Source organism: Trachemys scripta, chromosome 13, assembly GCF_013100865.1.
Source record: "Trachemys scripta elegans isolate TJP31775 chromosome 13, CAS_Tse_1.0, whole genome shotgun sequence".
Lineage (NCBI taxonomy): Eukaryota > Metazoa > Chordata > Testudines > Emydidae > Trachemys > Trachemys scripta.
Genome location: NC_048310.1, coordinates 29,869,038 through 29,889,545, shown reverse-complemented (window position 1 = coordinate 29,889,545; position 20,508 = coordinate 29,869,038).

The following is a 20,508-nucleotide window of genomic DNA, read 5'->3' as shown; positions in this document are numbered from 1 at the left end:
CTTCCTCACTCATTCACCCCCTTCCAGCCCATAGGGAATAGGTTAGGGCTTTGGCTTATCTTGTGGTATTTTTTTAAGTTTCCCTCTATATTGTATGGCACTGTTGATTGTTAACACCTAGTATCGTTTCTATGGTTGTATTTATTGTACAATTTCCTGGTTGTACTTTATTTGTCACAGCTTTCTGTTTCAGTTGGGCAGGCTCTGTTTTGTAAACTGTAACACGAAGTCTGAGTTTTTTGTCTTTGAGATAAATAACTGGATTCTCCTTGAATCAGTGAGGGCTGTATGTGAAGTGCACAACTGCACAGTTGGCTAGACTGTTTCCTATTGCCCATGCCAAAAACTTATCAAGTTTTGTGTCCTGCACTCATGGACTGAATGCTCCATTAAGATGGAACGTAGCTGTTGTGGGAGGGATGTTGCTATTGCTACTGATTTTATGTGGCAAGTGCTCAGATGCTACCTGGTGGATGGCAGTATAAAACACAGAGATAGATAAATACATCATGATTGTGGAGAATGGGCAATCCCTTGGGTAACTTGGGCCAATCCAAGGAGGACTTTGAAGATGAGATCCAAAACCTTGAGTCTGACTCAATAATGGAATCAAGGGCTCCGCCTGCAGACATGGCTTAGATGCTCTATAAGTAATGCTGTAGTCAGAGGCTACAATTTGGCAATGCCTGCTCACCTGTACAGCAAGTCTGGTTGATTTTGTTTTAACACTAGTTATGAAAATAATGTTGCCCTTTGTCTGAATTTGTATTTGTCACCAAGAAGACTATGTTGTTTTCAGTGTAGAAAATCTATAGAGGTACATCTAAGCTTTCTTTATAATGTGAAATGTATCATTTAAATTTGAAATTTGGATTCCCTTATACTGCATTTAGGATCTATTAGAAGCACTTACATCCACTTACTGATTCATTACCACTTACAATGTGTTATCTAAACTTTGTTGCATATCACTCCTGATTTGGGGTCCAGTACTGATTTCCATCATAATGCTGAACTGAATATCCCACTCAATGAAGCTGTCGATGTATTGCACTTTCAATCTAACACCAGTTCCTGCTGTCTAAAAAACATCCCTTTGTTCCAATAATGACTTTTTTCACTTCCATTTTAATACATGTGCCAAGCATTCTCCATAGGGTTCATGTTTCTGTGAGAAAAGAATTGTTCTTATAGTTCAGTTTGCTTTACAGTAGACAATGTTTGGGAAGGACAGAGAGATTCCATATCCCACAACTAAAATATACCAGATGTGTAGCTTTTTTCTGGTTAAAAAAGATCAGTAGAAACATATAATATTCTTTGTTTCCTAAAAGTAATTTAATAGTGCTTTCAACAGAGAATATGATACTTCAGTCTCGTACAGTAAAAAGGGGAAAGCGCTCGCTCTATATATATCATATAAATGATAAAAAAGGAAATGAAAACAAATGACCTGTGTTTAAAATCCAATAAAATACAACAAATAACTTACTGATTGATATTAGTTTTAATATATATTTCCAAGTCATATAAGAATTAATGATTGTTCAAGTAATGTCATTTACCAGTGTCGACACGTAGCAGATTGCTCAGCTTGACACATGGGTCTGGTAATTTTTATTATTTTAAAATAAATGGAACTAGCAGGTTTTTACTGGCCATTCAGTGAAGTATTATTGGGTTCCAATATGCTGCTCATGTGCTCTGAGTTTGAAGGATAAAAACCAAAGGGGTAGTTTTTCTCATTAAAACACAACAGTGAAATGAGATACTCCTGTCTCCTTCCTATACTGCACAAGTAAAAGAACACAATATTTCCCCTGAGTGCTTTGTTTGTTGGGAGGTTCCTGTAAGCTTGTTTTAAGAGAGAAGAGAAATAGGGAGGGGTTTGGACTGTCTGGAAGACATTTAATGACATTATTTGTTTACCTTGGAGATTTCTTCAAGAGGTTAAATTTCCCCAGGCTGACTGAGAGAATGACTTTTAAGACTCGGGAACAACTGAAGCTCAGATACCATGGTGATAGGTGCAGCATAGAACAGAAAAGAACTGACCTACAATAAAAGAAACAGCATTTGCTCATTGCTATTTCTTCTAAACAAGGGTTATGTGAAAGAGTGGGTTCCAACTTATCTGTCCTCTCCTAACCTATATCCCTTATAATGCTGAGGTAGACAAGGCATAAATTAGATCAGAATTTGAAATACCCATAGATCAGGGATTTTTGGAGCTAGAGTTCTGGTACATTCCATTACAACTCTAAACCCAGCCATAAAATCCTAAATCCAGTTTGAGATTCTGACTGCAGCGATGGAGGATATTCAGAGCTGAGTTTTTGGTCTAGGCTCGTGACTAGCATAATAAAATAACAATAACTGAGGAGTTGTGATGGACATTCAAGGACAAAGATGATTCATATTGTCATTCTGAATCCAGCTCTCCACACAATAAAACTGAAATCATTGCACATCATCCTTGTTCCTGATGTGCAATACGTAAGATAAATGATTATTAGTTCTAGTTTCGCTGAAAAAAAGGTCCATTGAGTGATCCTACGCTCCTAATGTTGATTTGGACCACATCTGTGTCAGAGTACGGCTGGTCCACAAAGGGACTCTGTCTGTTTGTTTTTTAGCTTTCTTAGCAGTATAGTAAGCAAGGAGTGATCTACAATGCAAGTGTTATCACACAACTGTTAACTAAATCAGATACAAATCTCCCATTCAGGAACATATGAGTTTGGGAAATAACTTGGTAGATTTGCGTTCCTTCAGTCAATATGTGAACTATACTTTGATATGAATAATTAAAATAGAGCTATTAGAGTATATGCTGTAAAACAGGCTGGTCACGGCACTTTTATCTGTTAGATATAGCCACATCCTGTTTAGGAAGACACAGATAATGTACAGAATATGTGCAGAAAACCAGGCTTCTGTGATTAGGTTAGCACTGAGATAGTATGGTAATGGGGGGCCATCATAAGAACCCACACAGATTATAATTGATTTATATTACAGCATCACTGAAAAAATGTCATGTATCTACAGACATAGAAGACGAGGCCTAGCCTCTGTTTACATAGACAAAACAGACAAAGGATGTGGAACGAGGGTAGACATAAAAACAGATTATATGAGGTGAAGTTAGCCATCATAACAGTTTTTTAATTATTTGTTTCTATTATCCATCTTTTCTTCTGGGAGCATTAGCTTGCCTGTGCCCTCTTCTACTACCACAATCAAATAATCCTTCTTTCAATCCTGCCCACCCCACACCCGAAATTTAGGGCTTAATGTGAGACATTTACTCCACTTGCAGCTTACAGGGGACATCTGCTCCAAATCTATTCTTGTCACTGAATGTGGAAAGTAATGGTTATCGTGAGCTAGCAATAGCTTACAAGTAGGGGTAGGAAAAATACAAGATGGGAGGAAAAACAGAACTATCCAAATGTGGTACAGTTCAGGCTATCACATACATCTAAAAATATAGGAGGCACTGCTTGGGAGAAACACATGACAGTTCACACACATTATAGATTGACAGGTTTCAGAGTAGCAGCCGTGTTAGTCTGTATCCGCAAAAAGAAGAACAGGAGTACTTGTGGCACCTTAGAGACTAACAAATTTGTTAGAGCATAAGCTTTCGTGGACTACAGCCCACTTCTTCGGATGCATATAGAATGGAACATGTATTGAGGAGATATATATACACACATACAGAGAGCATAAACAGGTGGGAATTGTCTTACCAACTCTGAGAGGCCAATTAATTGTGTATATATATCTCCTCAATATGTTCCATTCTATATGCATCCGAAGAAGTGGGCTGTAGTCCACGAAAGCTTATGCTCTAATAAATTTGTTAGTCTCTAAGGTGCCACAAGTACTCCTGTTCTTCTTTTTATTATAAATTGAAGAATTGTCTCCCAGAGATAAGCACAGCTAAAATATCTTGCTACCGGACATAGAAAGCTCTTGCTCCACAAGTTCCCCCTGACTGAAGCACATATAGGGGGCATAGGCAGGATGTGTGGCATGAATCCCACCCACCCCAATCCCCACTTGAAACTCATCCTAGAGGAGCCCCCTTACTATAATCTAGGCTCTGAATTACCTTACTTCACCATTGAAGAGGAATGTTTTCCCTCATCACAGCTGCTACTCACCAAGGTTAAAGGCCAATCCAACTTGCATAAAAGTCAAAGGAAAGACTCCCATTGACTTTAATGAGAGTTGGATCAGGGACTTAAGAAGAAGAATCTGGTATAAAGGATGCAGCCACTGGCTATATCCAACTCTGCCTACATCACAGCAAAATCAATCATTCAGTAGCAGCTTGATGAGTGAGGAGAGACCGGGTGGCTTGACACTAGTTCTGCTTTAGTATCGTTTGTTATTTAAAGGAAAGCTCTCCATTTCCCCAGGACCAGCATGTTGCCATTTTGAATGTTAACAAATCTCTTAGCATTAATCACTAAAATATATATACTATAAGCAGGGCCGGCTCCAGGCACCAGCCCACCAAGCATGTGCTTGGGGCAGCGCCTGGAGGGGGGCGGCGAAGTGGGGCCCCAGCCAGGCTCGCCACCTGCCCCCCAGTGCTCTGGCCAGTTGGGGAGAGCGGCCCCGGCCGGGCTCGCCACCCTCTTCCCGGCGCTCTTGACGGGCTCTCTGCCCTCCCCTGCCGCGCTGATGCGGGGGGTGGGTGGGCATGGCGGGTGGCTTTTTTGCCTAGGGCGGCAAAAAAGCCAGAGCCGGCCCTGACTATAAGTCTCTTACGTTAATTTGGTTTTATCTTGAAACTTCAGAATTCCAAGGGCTAGATCCACAAAAGGCCTTAGGTGCCTAACTGTCATTTTAGGTGCCTAAATCTCACAATCGGGCCCCACTGGGATACACAAAGCTCACACTCGGCAGCCCCTGAAACCTGTAGGCTCCTAAATTTGCTCAGCACCCACATTTTTGCAGTAAAAGTACCCTGGGTGCTTGTTTCTGCCCCTGAGCATGTGCAGTGCCACCTTGTGCCAGGCATCTAGATATCTGAGCCCCATGTGATGCACAAATGGGGGGGAAGATGGGCATTCCTCTACCGAACTCCTGCTGGGCCAATCTGGTAACAGGGTTCAGACTTTGCCTACTGGGCCCCAATAGGCAAGCTTATACAAAACCTGAGGAGGTGGTGATTCCCACCTTATAACTTTTATCCCAGTGGTTATAGCCCTCCACCTGAGATCTCGAAGATCACCAATGGAAATCCCCCCCATTACCTGTGGGGGAGAAGGGATTTGAACAGGGATGTTCTATCTCGCCAGCTGAGTGCTCTAAACACTGGGCTAAAAGCTATAAGTTGGGCATCGGCACTAGCACCATTTCCACCCACTTTCTCCTCAGCTTCTTACTAAAAGAATGGAGGTGCCTAATGCCAAAAGAGGGTTTTCAGCTGAGACTCCCAAGCATAGGGAGGGGCCTCCTTGCAGCCCAGATTTAGGTACCTATCTCCAAGAAATGGGTATGGTTTGGTATCTTCCATAGACTACCAGAGGCATGCTAGCCTTTGTGGATTCCATTCTGCGGCACCTCTCTCTCCCCATTCATTTTACAGGGAGCTTCAGCACTGAACTCAGGTTTTCTGAATCTCAGTTTCTTTGTGAATCTAGCTCCAATTGGGTTAAAATGTGTGAGCTTTTTTTCTGACTTCATCTTTTTACTGCAACTCCACATGTGAACAAGCACAACCGAATGGAACGTGCTCATCAAAACTATGAAATGTGTAGGAGACCGTTATAGCATCTCTTGTACATGTCACATGCCTGCTTTGGAATATGATGTGCCAATTAGACCAGGCTCTGTTACAAATTAGCATTGTCATGACTCATCCTAAGAGACTTATAACACTGATATCCATAGGAGCTCTGCTGCAAATAGAGGGCACTACCTGACCTAATGCTTTTGATCAACTACTAGGAGATAGAAGAGTTTGCACTATACTGAGTGCAATCTGATTTTCTTCATCTCAGTCCTATATGAAAAACCTCAGCTTCTAACATGTTTATGAAAGATTATCTTTGCCGTGTTTTTCCCCTTTGCAAAGCAATTTCAGAGGAAACAATGCTCTACCACCAAATAAGAGTTTACTAAAAATAAAAATTGAATTTAGCCTGCCTGTTGACAAGCTGATTGATTTGTGAGCTCTTATGACTGAATCCTCTCCTAAATGTGCTCCCATTTATCATGTGTAAGATTGTTTCACAATCAATACCAACCTAGGACAGAGGCTTTTCTGCCATGGACATGTTGAAAAACAACCAGCCTTCCCAGTAATACTGCCAAGTTTTTTAGACTGAATTATCAGAACAGTTTAATAGTGTTTCATAACTTAGAACATGCTTTGCACTAATGTCTGCTTTGAAATTGTGATTTTCAATGTAACTTCTATAAATCATCTTTTCAGGAGAACAAAAATAGGTTAAGATTGGATTTCCCCCATCCTTCTTCTAATGGTGAAATCAGAGCTTTCTCGGTTGTGTGCCCTTTCAAAACCCATTTCAAACAATTGGATTTCTTAAATTAGCTTTTTAACATAATTATTAACATTTTGTTGGATGTACTTCCAGTGAACAGTCTGGGACAAAGCTTGTCTGTGTGTGTTCTTTCCCATTCCCCCCAGTCCTTTGGAATAGTTTTAAAATTGTTGTTCTTGATTAAACACTTATAAATTATATTTAAAAAATAATTGACAAATATACCTTTAGTCCAAGCTCAGCATAGTGAAGGGGTTGGAGAAATCAAAAGAGGATGGAAATTAGTTAAAGCTTCGGAGCTATTCAAATAGTTTCTAGAATGGCCTAGAATGTGGCTGTCCCTATGCAGCTGCATAAGGCAATAAGGGGATAAAGCCCCTCTCCCCCACTGCACTCCCCTCCATGGCTGCATTTGCCTTGCCCAGATGGTGGGTATCAGTGGGAACATATGGGCTGCACCCTGATAATTTTCACTATACAAGCAAGTGGGGAGGGGGCAGGAAGTGGGACAATCCACTACCTTATATGCTGGCCAGTGCAAGTGGAAAGTAAGGAGATAATTATTTTGCATGTCTTTGCACGTTATCCAACACAATTTAATAGAGGAAGGAATCCCTACTGTAGAATACAATAGGATGTCTTAAAAAATACAGAACGCATCATAATCTGTATTAAATCCTATAGATTTTTAGATATATGCAGTGGTGTTTGTAGCCATGTCAGTCCCATGATATTAGAGAGATAAGGTGAGTGAGGTAATATCTTTTATTGGAGCAACTTCCGTTGGTGAAAGAGACAAGCTTTTTCAAGCATGAAGAGCTCTGTATAAACTTGAAAGCTTGTCTCACTCACGAACAGAAGTTGGACCAATAAAAGGTATTACCTCACCCACCTTGGGTCTCTAATTGATTTTTAGAGTAATTTCTATAGGACTCTTATTTTAATCTCAAAATTCTGAAGAACTCTTCCATAAAGACCATCTGTTCCAGGCCCTTCCCCCTCCATTCTTGGCCTAAGACTGTGTCCTGGAGGCTGGCTCCCTATCTGTTGATCTCACTCTTTAGCCTTATTAATAATGTTCTTAGGTCAGAGGCACTCAGCTTTGTTCATCTGATGTGAAACAGAGCCATGAAAGAATAATGCTCTAACATCCTGATTTGCTTTGGAGTTGCAGCCTCATGACACACACTGGTACAATATCCTGGCACAGCCATCACATGCGATACTAGGACATGATGTGGAAAGTAGATCATATGTAATTAAGGATCATAGGTGCTAAAGATACCATTTTGTGTGTCCACAAACAGTAAGTGTCCTTGAATCTGACAAATAGGTCTTTCTTTACTTGCAGCTAATTGCTATTAACAAGAGATGGCTGGAAATGGCTTCCCCATTCCATGAAAATTTTTGAGATCAAAAATGTTTTCCTATCCCGAGGAAAATTCACAATGTTTGCAAACTGAAAAGTGTGGGGAAGGAGTGAGGAAATCAGTCTAGGTCAATTTAAATGTTTTTTGTTAATTTTTAAAAATTTTGTTTCATTTTTGACCCTTTTTTATTTTTTCTTTAGTATTCTTTTACTATAATTAACATAAATTTCTAAAAGAGAAGTTGTTTTGAACTGGAAAACTGAATTTTTGTTTAGAAAATGTTGAAACATTTCATTTCAACAATTTCCAAATCATTTTCCCAAAAATGTTGAGTGGAAAAATTTGTTCAAATGGTTTGATTTTGACAAATTGGCATTTTCTGACCAAAAAAAGTCGAAAGACAAGGTGAGGGTAACATCTTTTATTGGACCAACTTCTGTTGGTGAGAGAAGTTGGTCCAATAAAAGATATTACCTCACCCAGCTTGTCTCTCTAATATCCTGGCACCAACACGGGTATACGAACACTGCATGCAAAAAAGATTGGGAACTTTTTTGACTAAACAACTCTCGACTATTAAAATTGGACAAGATGGCAGTGGATAGAAAATGAAGGAATAGGATGAAAAATATGCAGCTAAAAGAGCTTCTTATTAAGAAACAAATGCACCGGGTCAAATTCTGCTCTCTGTTATGGCAGTTTGAACCTGAATTCACATGGGTATAACTAAAAGCCAAATATGGTTAATTGTATCTAAATTTGTTAGTCTCTAAGGTGCCACAAGTACTCCTGTTCTTTTTTTAATTGTATCTAGGCCTCCAGTTTGTCAAGGTACTTAAACTTGACCTTAATTTTAAGCATATGGTTAGTTCTTTTGAAGTAAATTGCCCTATTCAGGTACTTAAGTTGGACATGTGCTTAAGTATTGCACATGCTTAAGTTGGTTGCTCAGTCAAGGTCTGCATGTGTTCTCAGGTATAATTCTCAAAAACAGATAAAGTAGTAAATTCTATGAAATCCCCATATCTTATTATTTTTTCCAACATAAATTGTCATTAGGTCTTACTGTGAAATGGGAAATGATGATAATTTATACATGCAGACAGATAAATGACTCAATTCTTAGTTACAAGGAATTGTTGACAGTGATTACTGATGCTCATTTTCTTTATGCACATTATGTGAGGCAGGAAACTCCAGGTTTAGTGGCCTTTCATGTTTTTCAAAGTAAATCAATCACTCGCATAATAATTATTAATTATTCCATGTTGGCAGACTGTTGTACTGGTTTATGACAGTTAAAAGCACCATACAAAATGCTGCAAAATGGGACTACTGATAAAATACTTTTCAGCTCCAGTGATAACACAAATAATTACCAGTCACTTGTAAATAACTAGTGAAGTAAATTGAAATGTTTGCTGTTGAGATTCAATTGACTGCAGCTGAAACCTTTGGCTGTCTAGATTATGAAGTTGAAGGTGCACAACAAAGATTTTGGTTCAAATTACAGTGGATTTATCCAGTTCATATCTGACTCCCTATCCTGAATATTAAGAACACATGTGTTTAAACTACTATGCAAGATACATACTGGCTGGTTGTGAATTTTTTGCATTGCGCTGACTCTGATATTTAATTTCAACTCCAGTCCTCTGAGCTGTAGTATTCTGAATATTTCTGATTATTATCTGAGCTCGTTATCCTGCGGTGCTTTCATACCAGAGTCCAACATTCCTAATCACCTAGTCGAGTTGAAGCTTTCATACAGGGAACACTGGGAGGTGTCCTAACCATTGATCAAATATTCTTCACTGCTGTGCAGTGTGGAAACGAACCAATGAGATCACCGAAGAGATCAGGAAGAAAGACCGTTACAGTGCTCATATGTTTTCCCCCAAGCCTTTGAAGATCCTCAGCAAGAATAGTTGTGCTGTTGTGGGTTCTGCTAGATCTTGCAGGGTATAGTTAGCCAAAGGAGAGAATAGTCTGGAGGAAAAGAGCTGTTCTTTGTGTTTGAGATCCCCACTCAGCAACAGCAAGGGAGCAGTTCTGGCTGGAGGAGAGCCAGGCAATGATGGGGCAGATTGGCACGCTACCACTGCTATGGCAACTCAGATCTCCTGTCCCCATGGGTCCTCCACCTCCACAAGAACTACTATCCATCAGCCCTTCTTCCAAATGGGTTTTATGTGCTAGAGTAGAGGGAAACCAGGGATTTGTCTTCTGCATTTAATGAGAAAAGGAGAAGATTTGATTCCACAATTTCTCTTATGCGGCTTGACAGGGGAGAATTCTTTACCTGCAAGATCTGTTCTCTGACAAATAGAGATAGGGCAGCTAGAAATAGTAAGTAAAGATTTGTATCCCTGCCTGGCTCTAAAATGAAAGTCAGATGTGACCATGAGAAACAATTTTTAAGCATACGTTACATACCTTTATGGTAACCCTCCCTAAGGAATGTCCACTTCTTACTGCAGTCGTTATGTAATTATACTTACATATGTGCAACTCAAATATTGCATGCAGAATAATTCTGCTGCTCACAGTGGGTTCTGTTGCTTGCCATAGGCCACTGATGCTTTTCTATTTTTAAAAAAAAATGTCCACGGGGAAAGGAGGAATCATGTTATGTATGCAGATGGTACATCTGTAGAGTGATCCAGTATTATACCTAATTGAATGGCTATTGCAGACTGTAAAAATCCATTTAACTTTCCTTTTCTCATTTTACTGTAATGTATCACTGTGATCAGGAAGTTTATTCATTTATAAACACACCTTATCTTTAACATCTCAGTCATATTTAACTGAGTTATCATTGTTTATATTGTGTAGATGACTCACTTCCCTTTGCAGGCTGTCACATAAAATATCTGACCTTTCTCTTCCCAGTCTCTGTAGGCCACCAGCTGATTATTCAAAGCAATGCTCAGTATAATAATACCAAGTTCAAATGAAACAGTGAAGAAGAAAGGGGACTGCACCTTGAAGGTGACCAATAGTGTCTGATCATGGACATTTAATATCACTGTATGTTCAGAATCATCACTGAGAGGAATTAAAATGAAAGTAGGACAGAAATTAGGCACAGTATGGATACAGAGCAGGGTGGAACAAGCAGTCTAGCAAATCAAGGTTTTTCCTTAAATTGAACTACAAAACAGTAAAGTTATCTCTATGAAAAAGCAAATGTCCCCTTGGTGATTATCATCTGAAACTGGGCCCGGCTCTTGTGATACAAGTCAGTCCATCCAGCAAATCAATCATAAAGTTAGTCAGTCTAGTTCCCTGGTGACTTCCCTTCTGTAGAGGACTTCTCACATGACAGCCATTGCTGTGGGTGTCCCATGGGACATCCCCAAGGGAAGCCTCCATGTTGGGAGGTCCCTGGCTGCTGTGAAGGTTTCTCTCTTTTTCATTTACCTGCTGAGTTCTTCCTTCTCCCACTTACAACAAATCCATGTGTTAAGAGCAACAGGCTATTTTTATTTGTAGTGTGCTAGTGTCACAGTGCCCCAATCACAGACCAGGGGTTTGCTGTGTTGGCACTTTACTAATACATTATAAAAAAATAGCCCTGTCCTGAACAGTTTACAACCTAAGTAAAATAATAGGTGCCTGTAGGACTAGAATCCATTTATAGCTCCAACGCATAGTCCTGCACCTCTTTGAGCCAAGGCCAGTCTTTTCTTAGCCACTAGTACAGATCCCTTATCCTTTCTTTTGTCCAGCTATTAGAGGTCAACTTTTGTCCAGCTATTAGAGGTATAAACAAAGCCAGGATTTTGCATCCACTGACTCCCTTTTTATCTCTTCTCACTCTTTTTACCTTTCTGGATACTATCAAAACATCATTGTGAAGATCCGTTACTCTCAATATTTCTTCTGAAGAGCAGTGTGCTGCCCTTGGGTTGCTCCCAATGCCATGCGGTATCCTTGGGAATGATGCCCGCAGACACAATTTTACAGGCTTCATTCCCATTCCCACCCCTTCATTATAAACGCTGTTTTCTTCCTATTTCTTCATTTTCATTGCTTCTTCCTTGTTCTGCTTTTGGTTAAAAATCTGCATTTTTTTTCTGTATAAAACCTCTGTTTATGACATGTGTCAGGATATCATATAAACTACTGCTGGATCCCACCTGTATTTTTTAATCTTCTTGGAATATGTGCATTTTACCAGCGTTGGTTGTTATTGCAATGATTTTAGTGTGTGTGGTTTCCTAATTTGCTAACCTTTCTATTAAAATTAATATTTAGGTTTTATATCTTTCAGACTGGAATAATGATGTTAGCGTTATCTGATGTTTATATCTTTTAGTCACGAAAATGTTCCTATTTAGGCTGTAACAGGCCACACACAAGTAATCACAATAAATAGCATTTAATATGTTTACAGTAATGGAAGGATGAGGTTAATTTCTGTTTTTATATTGATGGAGTCAGCTGGGCTTGGAATACTATTGTTTACAATTAGCTACATTTTTGTTGTTGTGCTTTACCCTCAAATTAAATCTTTATTTCAGAAACTAACCCCAGGGATTCCCTGTTATACTGAATGTAATAAACAGCATTAGCTGATAGCCTATAGCCGATGTTCATTTGTAATTAGGCTTGTGTTTAAATAAGAATTATTTTCCAAATTTTAGTGCAATAATTTTCTCTCAGATTTATTTATGAAAGGCTGGATTAAAAGTTTTCTCCAGTCAATTTGTCCTGTCTCCACATGTCTATAAAGCAGGGTCATTCGGGTGAGGATGACATTCTTTCACTCTGCTCATGGTCCATTTTGCAAGTATAATTTCTGGAGCCAGGAGAAAAAAAATATTGAAAGTCAATGGGGTTTGGGCATCTAACTACCAGTAGAGCCTTTCAAGATCTCCCCCAGGACATTTTGTCATATGGTTATTGTAATGAGCTAATGCTATGACTACAGGTATACAGCTGGGGAGATCAATGTCACCCTAGTAAAAAGAATAAGTCCTTTCCTTATGAGACCACAGGGTGCATCTTTAGTATAGAGGCCTCATTTCCTTCCTCTTTTGCTGCAGGGTGGAATGTAGAAGAGATGTCAGTGTCCACGCTAGGGGTCTACTCATGAAAAAAGAGGCCATCGTTAGCCAGATTCTTTACTTATTCATGATCAGGTTAATATTCAACGTACAATGTAGTATGTTAACGTTTTATTGTAACTTTGCCTTAATACGTTTTTTAAAAAAAGCCTTGAAAATTGAGGCCAAATGCTGAAGCCCTGCAGTGGCGAGATATAAGTTAGATAAGGACCTGGGGATTACAGTGGATGAGAAGCTGGATATGAGTCAGCAGTGTGCCCTTGTTGCCAAGAAGGCCAACAGCATATTGGGCTGAATTAGTAGGAGCATTGCTAGCAGATCAAGGGAAGTGATTATTCCTCTCTATTTGGCATTAGTCAGGCCATGGAGTATTGTGACCAGTTTTGGTCCCCCCACTTCAGAACGATGTGGACAAATTGGAGATAGTCCAGCGGAGAGCAATGAAAATGATTAGGGGGCTGGGGCACATGACTTCCGAGGAGAGGCTGAGGGAACTGGGGTTATTTAGTCTGCAGAAGAGAAGAGTGAGGGGGGATTTGATAGCAGCCTTCAACTACCTGAAGGAGGGTTCCAAAGAGGATGGAGCTAGGCTGTTTTCAGTGGTGGCAGATGACAGAACAAGGAGCAATGGTCTCAAGTTGCAGTGGGGGAGGTCTAGGTTGGATATTAGGAAACACTATTTCACTAGGAGGGTGGTGAAGCACTGGAATGGGTTACCTAGGGAGGTGGTGGAATCTCCATCCTTAGAGGTTTTTAAGGCCTGGCTTGACAAAGCCTTGGCTGGGATAATTTAGTTGGTGTTGGTCCTGCGTTGAGCAGGGGATTGGACTAGGTGACCTCTTGAGATCTCTTCCAACCCTAATCTATGACTCTATAAGAACACTTATACTCATAGGACCAGAACCTTAGCTGGCATAATTCAGCATAACTCCATTGCCTTTTGTATAGCTATGCTGCTGTACACTAGCTGAGGATCTGAGCCATAGCATTCTCGATTCACAATTCTGAAATCAGAGTGCCCAATGAAACAATGGATGAGCCACAACATTTTGGTCAGCTGAATGAAAGCCAAGGGGGAAAAGAACCTTATGAAGTGTGCTTTGGTTTAGTGGAGCTCAATCTTTCCCATAATTGGCCCCCATGAGATTCTCTTTTCATCTAGCCAGGAATCCCTCCTATTTAGCAGTATGGGAAAGGTAGTATGCTGGTGTATCCTGCAGTAGTTCAAAGCACCTGAGAAGCTTCAGCTTCCAGCCGTGATGTAAGGCTGATGTACACAGTGTCAGCCACTCACTGAACTGGTTCAGATGTTGCGTGTCTCATGCACAACTTTTTGGTGTTTTGGATTCTTTTTGTAAGCAAGCAGAGAAAGACCAAGTGGCACAGCAAAGTGAAGGAGTTGAGATAGAATGGGCACATCACTACACAGACACAGTTAGAATAAAGCATACTGTCGCTCTAACAGCATATGGCAAGTAGGTCGTCTTTCCCAAATAAGGCCAGTGTGCTTTGAAAAGAAAATGACTATATAAAGGGGGATGGGAAAGACTAGAGGAGGTTGTTAATAGCTTCTTTGTGGGCTGATTACATAACTGAAGGATATTTTCTATTTTTTTTTCCCGTTGGTTTATTTTGTTTTATTTACTTTATTGTACAAACACTTGAAATGTAGATAGTTTAAAAAAAAATCTAAACATATCAAAGGCCAAGATAGATAATTTGAATAATGCAAAGGTAAGCAAAATGTATTCGTTTACACACAACAAACTGACTAGTGAAAGGGTCACAACATAAGTTATGAAAGGACTCAGAGAAGGTATGGTAATGAAACACCTTGTCATGGGGTATATGTACTACACACTGGCCCAGCAACCAAAGGGTTAACACAGGCATGGCTGTTCACTGCTGATTGGCGGCCTCACAGCAGCTGGGAGGATAAAAGCGCTGGGAAGCAGAAGGGTGGGGTGGCTACCAGAGAAGTGAGCAGACTGGAGAAAGGAACTCCTGCCAGCAAACTACTAAAGAGCTGCCCAGAGACAACAGCTCAGAAAGGGACGAACTGACCGACAGGCTGGAGATCCTGCAGAGACCCGGAGAAGGTAGGAAGGAGCTCAAGGCACTGTCAGAGTCTTGCTTATGTAGCTTGAGGGCCCTGAGCTGGAACCCAGTAGAGAAGGCGGTCGTGGGTTCCCCTACCAATCCCTTGATGGACTTGAGTGAAGAAAGGTTTTTCAGATGCCTGGCCATCAGGAATAGATGGATAGCCCCACTAGGCTATGTGAGCCCAGGGGCTGCACCACACTTGGCCACAAGGGGTGCTGTTGCATTGATGCATCACCACACATACCTCCATGGTCTCAATATTAATATTAGTTAGAAACAAGCAAAATGGTTTCAAAAAAAGTGACTGAAAAGCATGTAATACACAGCACAGGTCTCAGGAGAACAACTCTGGATTGTTCACTAGTGCCGTTTATTTGTTTAGTTCTGGTTTTATCTAATCTTCTATAACTGCACTCTGTGGGCAGTCAGTTTATTATGGTGTCTGTATCGAAATTTCAGAAACAGGTAAATACTATCTCATGAGGCAATTCCAAACTGTGAATTATGGTGAACCTGTGATAGCTACCTTAGTGCAGATGAGTTTGCTAGGTTATTGAATAGCATATATCAAGACTGGGGAATCTGGGGCATGTTTGTCAGCCTCTCAAAAGTGACAAAGTGATAAATGAGCGTCCTGCTTCCTTCTCTTTTAAACAAAGAAAATAATTTGAAAAGGCATATGATGCATGAGTTACTTTGCTGATCAGGCCACCAAAACAATGGCTATTGTATTCTTTTCCCCTGGCTTTCAACTGTGCCTGCACACCAATACCATTAGCCAGCTACAAAGCTCCCCATGTGACTGTAGTCTGATGTAAGCAGAGTTTTGTTTTTGTTTTTTTTTGGGGGGGGGGATGTTGGCTCTGATGCTTGGATCACAGTTTTTCTTTGCAATAAGAGAAAGGATGACCAGTACAAGGACAAAGTACAAAATCTTCTCTCATTTACATTCATATAAGTCCTACTGGCAACAGCCTATGAGTGAAATATTGGCCAAATCATGGCAAAATTCCCATTGACTTCAATAGAGTCAGAATTTCACCCCATAGCTATAAAGAAACATCTTCAGCAGGTACACTACCAAGCAGATGTTATGCTTGGCTTTGTTCCACGGATGATAGTTTATGGACAACATTACTGCAGTGGATGATACCACACCAGTAAGGGCCTGTCAAGCAATGTTCACCTAGGGGTTTTAAAATAAGAAGTAGTGAATAAAGTTAAAAAGAATTGGGTATTTGTCTAAATGTGCTTAATCTAGCATTCTTCTCCTGGCTGATGTTCCCTGCCAGTCCATTGTCTTTGTTTTAATCTAAAAGTGTTGTCTTTCACCTCCTAGGTACAAGTTTGAATATGGCTGGTAATGACTGAAAGTAGCAGCCGTCTGGCCTATATTAAGTTCTTAGGTGATGGTTATTGGTCTAAGTAACAGTCCAGCACTATTGGTATCCCACCATGAATAGGGCTGAAACTCAATGGCAAATCTGCTTGACAAAGCTCTGCAGGTGAATAGAAAATTTTTGTTTGCGGGACTGCCAGTGTGTTACCTATTAAAATTCATTTCATTTAAAACATTTTGTGTGTGTGTGTGTGTGTGTGTGTGCACTGCACAGTATAGTCAGTGTGCGATCTGCTCTTAAGGGGCATGATCACTATGTTTGTGATGTAGAAAACAGCCCATTGTGTTGTGTTGGGTTTTTTTTAACCTTCTTCAATGCATCAGGCAACATAAATTGGTCAGTACTGTGCTCAATTAAGTTCTCACTCCTTAGTGAACAATCCCACTGTCAAGACTACAGTCTTGAATTGTCTATAATATCCCACTAAGCTTGCAAAAATAAATAAATAAATCTCCAGTGAACAACTGATCATTTTTGCCCAGTTATGTGTGCCTCTTTAGTAAACTTATGAAGTGGTATTTCTGAAACCCAGCCAGACATAGAGATGTATTATTATTTCAGACTATTACTCGCTGTAAAAATATATATAAACTGCAGATAGAAAGCTATGTTAATGAAAATCTGTTGCATGATTGTGGTCGGAAACCATTATTCATGTTGAGTTGTGCCATGTTTGAGGAACAGTCCCAGTGAAGTTAATAAAGGCTAGATTGACACTAACTTACTCATACTGGTGAGCAGTTACTCACTCCAATATTCATCTAAAGTCAATGAGAGTACCCAGGTTGAGTGACTGCTACCAATGTAACTAAGAAGCTCACAATCTGATCCTAAGTCAGTAAGTGCATTAGAAGCTGACGTTGACATTTCAGGAAACTTCTAAGTGGAACATGACATTCCCATAAGCAAACTGGAAAAATGCGTCTAGATGAAATTACTATAAGGTGGTTGCACAACTGGTTGAAAGCCTATACTCAGAGTAGTTATCAATGGTTCTTTGTTAAACTGGGGGGGCATATTTAATGCAGTCCTGCAGCAATCAGTCTTGGGTCCAGTGCTAGTCAGTATTTTCATTAATGACTTGGATAATGGAGTGGAGAGTATGCTTATTAAATATGCAGGTGACACCACACTGGGAGGAGTTACAAGCACTTTGGAAAAGAGGATTAGAATTCATAATATCCTTGACAAATTGGTCTGAATTTAACAAAATAAAGTCAATAAAGACAAGTGCAAAGTACTCCACTTAAGAAGAAAAAAATCAGATGCACAACTACAAAATGGGGAATAATTGGCTAGGTGGCAATACTGTTGAAAAGAATCTGGGGGTTATAGTGGATCACAAAGTCAATGAGTCAACAATGTGATACAGCTGTTAAAAAGACTAATATTATTCTGGGCTGTATTAACAGGAATGTCCCGTGTAACACGCGGGAGGAATTGTCCCACTCTAATTGGCACTGGTGAGGCCTCAGATGTAGTACTGTGTCCAGTTCTGGACAATCCACTTTAGTGGAGACATGCCCAAACTGGAAAGAGTCCAGAGGAAAGCAACAAAAATTAAGTAAGGTTGACCTATGAAGAAAGTTGAAAAAGAATTGGGCATGTTCATCTTGAGAAAAGAAGAGTGATTGGGGACCTGATAACAGTCTTCAAATGTGTTAAGGGCTGCTATAAAAAGGATAGTGATCAATTAGTTTCCATGTCCACTGAAGGTAGGACAAGAAGTAATGGGTATAATCTCCAGCAAGGGAAATATGTTAGATATTAGGAAAAACTTTCTAACTGTAAGGCTACATCAACACTACTGCTGGGATCAACACTGAGATCGATCCACGCGCAGTCGATTTAGCAGGTCTTCTGAAGACCTGCCAAATTGACAGCGGATCTCTCTCCAGTTTACCCCTGTACTCTACTCCCAACAAGAAGAGTAAGGGAAGTCAACGGGAGAGGTTCTCCCGTCAACCCCCTGCGGTGTAGACCTAAGGTACATTGACTCCAGCTACATTATTCACGTAGCTGGAGTTGCATAGTGTGGGTCGACTTACAGCGGTAGTGTAGACATAGCCTGAGAGTAGTTAAGCTCTGGAATAGGCCTCCAAGGAAGGTTATAGAATCCCTATCATTGGAGGTTTTTAAAAACAGGTTGGACATACATCTGTCAGAGGTGGTCTAGGTTTACCTACCTGCCACAGCTCAGGGGACTGGACTTGATAACTTCTCAAGGTCCCTTCCAGCCGTACATTTCCATAATTCTATTAAATTAACTGCTTGATACCAGGAAATATGGTACATGCATAGCAGGCATGGACCTCATGTGACCATGTGAGGTAACAATTTTTATAGAATCAATTTCATGGTAAATTTAACAGCTGCAGCAAGATTTTTTTTTTTTTTTCTTTGCTGTAAGGCATCTTGGAGTGTTTTTGCCAATTTTCTGTCTCAAGAAAGGTGTCTTCACATCTTGATTTAACCCTGAATAATTCAGCAGAATCTTTAATAACAGACTTGCATGTTATAAGATCCTAAAACATGTTAAGCTTAAAGAGGCAGAAAGTAACTTAATGTCATCAATAGGACAGTGATTTATAAAGAGGAGCTTTAGGATGTTATCACATATTATGGTGGCTTATTGTGACCTTTATTTGACTTTGTCAAAAGATCATAGATTTTGATCTAATTGTATTCCCTTGTTGAACCTTGTAACAGGGATACAGAAACCCATGTGTTAACATAATGTATTTAACCCATCCACTGCCAACGATTTCCCAATCTTGTTGCCAACCAAATGAACTGGAAGGAGAATATAGTAAGTAATCCAAACAGGCATTCTAATTAACATTCTAATCCCCCCCACCCGCCTTATTTAAATAGGAAAAACAACCATTTATTTAACACATGTAGCAGACAGAGGAGCAGTTGTCCTGAATTTGCCATTGTAAATGTTACATGATGGAACACTGTTTATAATGAGACTGCTTAAAAGGTAGCATAGGCCTGGCATAAAAGATCAAACCAATTGTAGGAGAAATATAGAGGGCGAACAACTGAAACAACATAATATTACTAAATCTCCTGTAATTAACTTTCCCAACCATTGTCAGTTTCAGTTGCAATATATTTGTATTAAAGATTACTTTAATAATAAACTAAAGCAAAGGATGACTTTGCTAAAATTTCTGTGCTTGAAATACCTAGGCACTGGCATTGAGAACGACAACCAAGGAATTTGTTCCAAAGGGACTTTTCTAAATCCCTTAAATGCAAGTGCTTAATTTGTGCCAGGGCTTAGCCCTGGCACCTCTAGGCTTGGCAGTTTATAGTCCTGGCAGCTCTGGGCTTCCTGTGTCATTTATGAAAGTAAAAAAAAAAAAAAATTGCTTCAGCCCCAGCATCTACTTACTTGAGCCCCTGTATCTCTTTCATTACAAATTAAACACTGCTTAAACAGAATATTGCTGCAGTGCCCCAACGGTTTAAATGGGCAACTTGGGCAGATGAAGGAAGTATGAGCTGCAAACTTTTTCAGGGGTGGAGGGGGGAGCAAACACAGTAGTAGTGTCGGCAGCAGGAAAAACACTGGCCAGGAGCATTGTCTCAGGGTTGCGCTCTGATCACTGATCGGCACAGCATGATGTTTTACTAAGACAAAACGGCTGTACAGTCGCTAAAGTAATGGAAAATCTTCATTACTAGAACTTTTGCAAGAAGGGAAAGGTCTATGTTAATCCAGCTTGTGGCAGCTGCCGCAAAGTCAGTTCCTTTATGATGAAAATCCTTATGGGGCCAATTCAAACCGCTGTGCAAGCTACAGGTGTCACATGTCTAAACCATAGAGCTGGTTGAGGATTTAATTGGGATTTTCTTCTCAGATCATAACACTTTAAAGAGAAAACACACTTAGGATTTCATTTTCTTTCAGTGCAGTTATTAATCTGTTCTGAGGCGAAAATGGGAATTAAATCATAAATGTGATTGTGCTTGTGGTTGGATGTGGTCTCAGCAGGTTCTCTCTGCTTGTCGTTTTTGAATG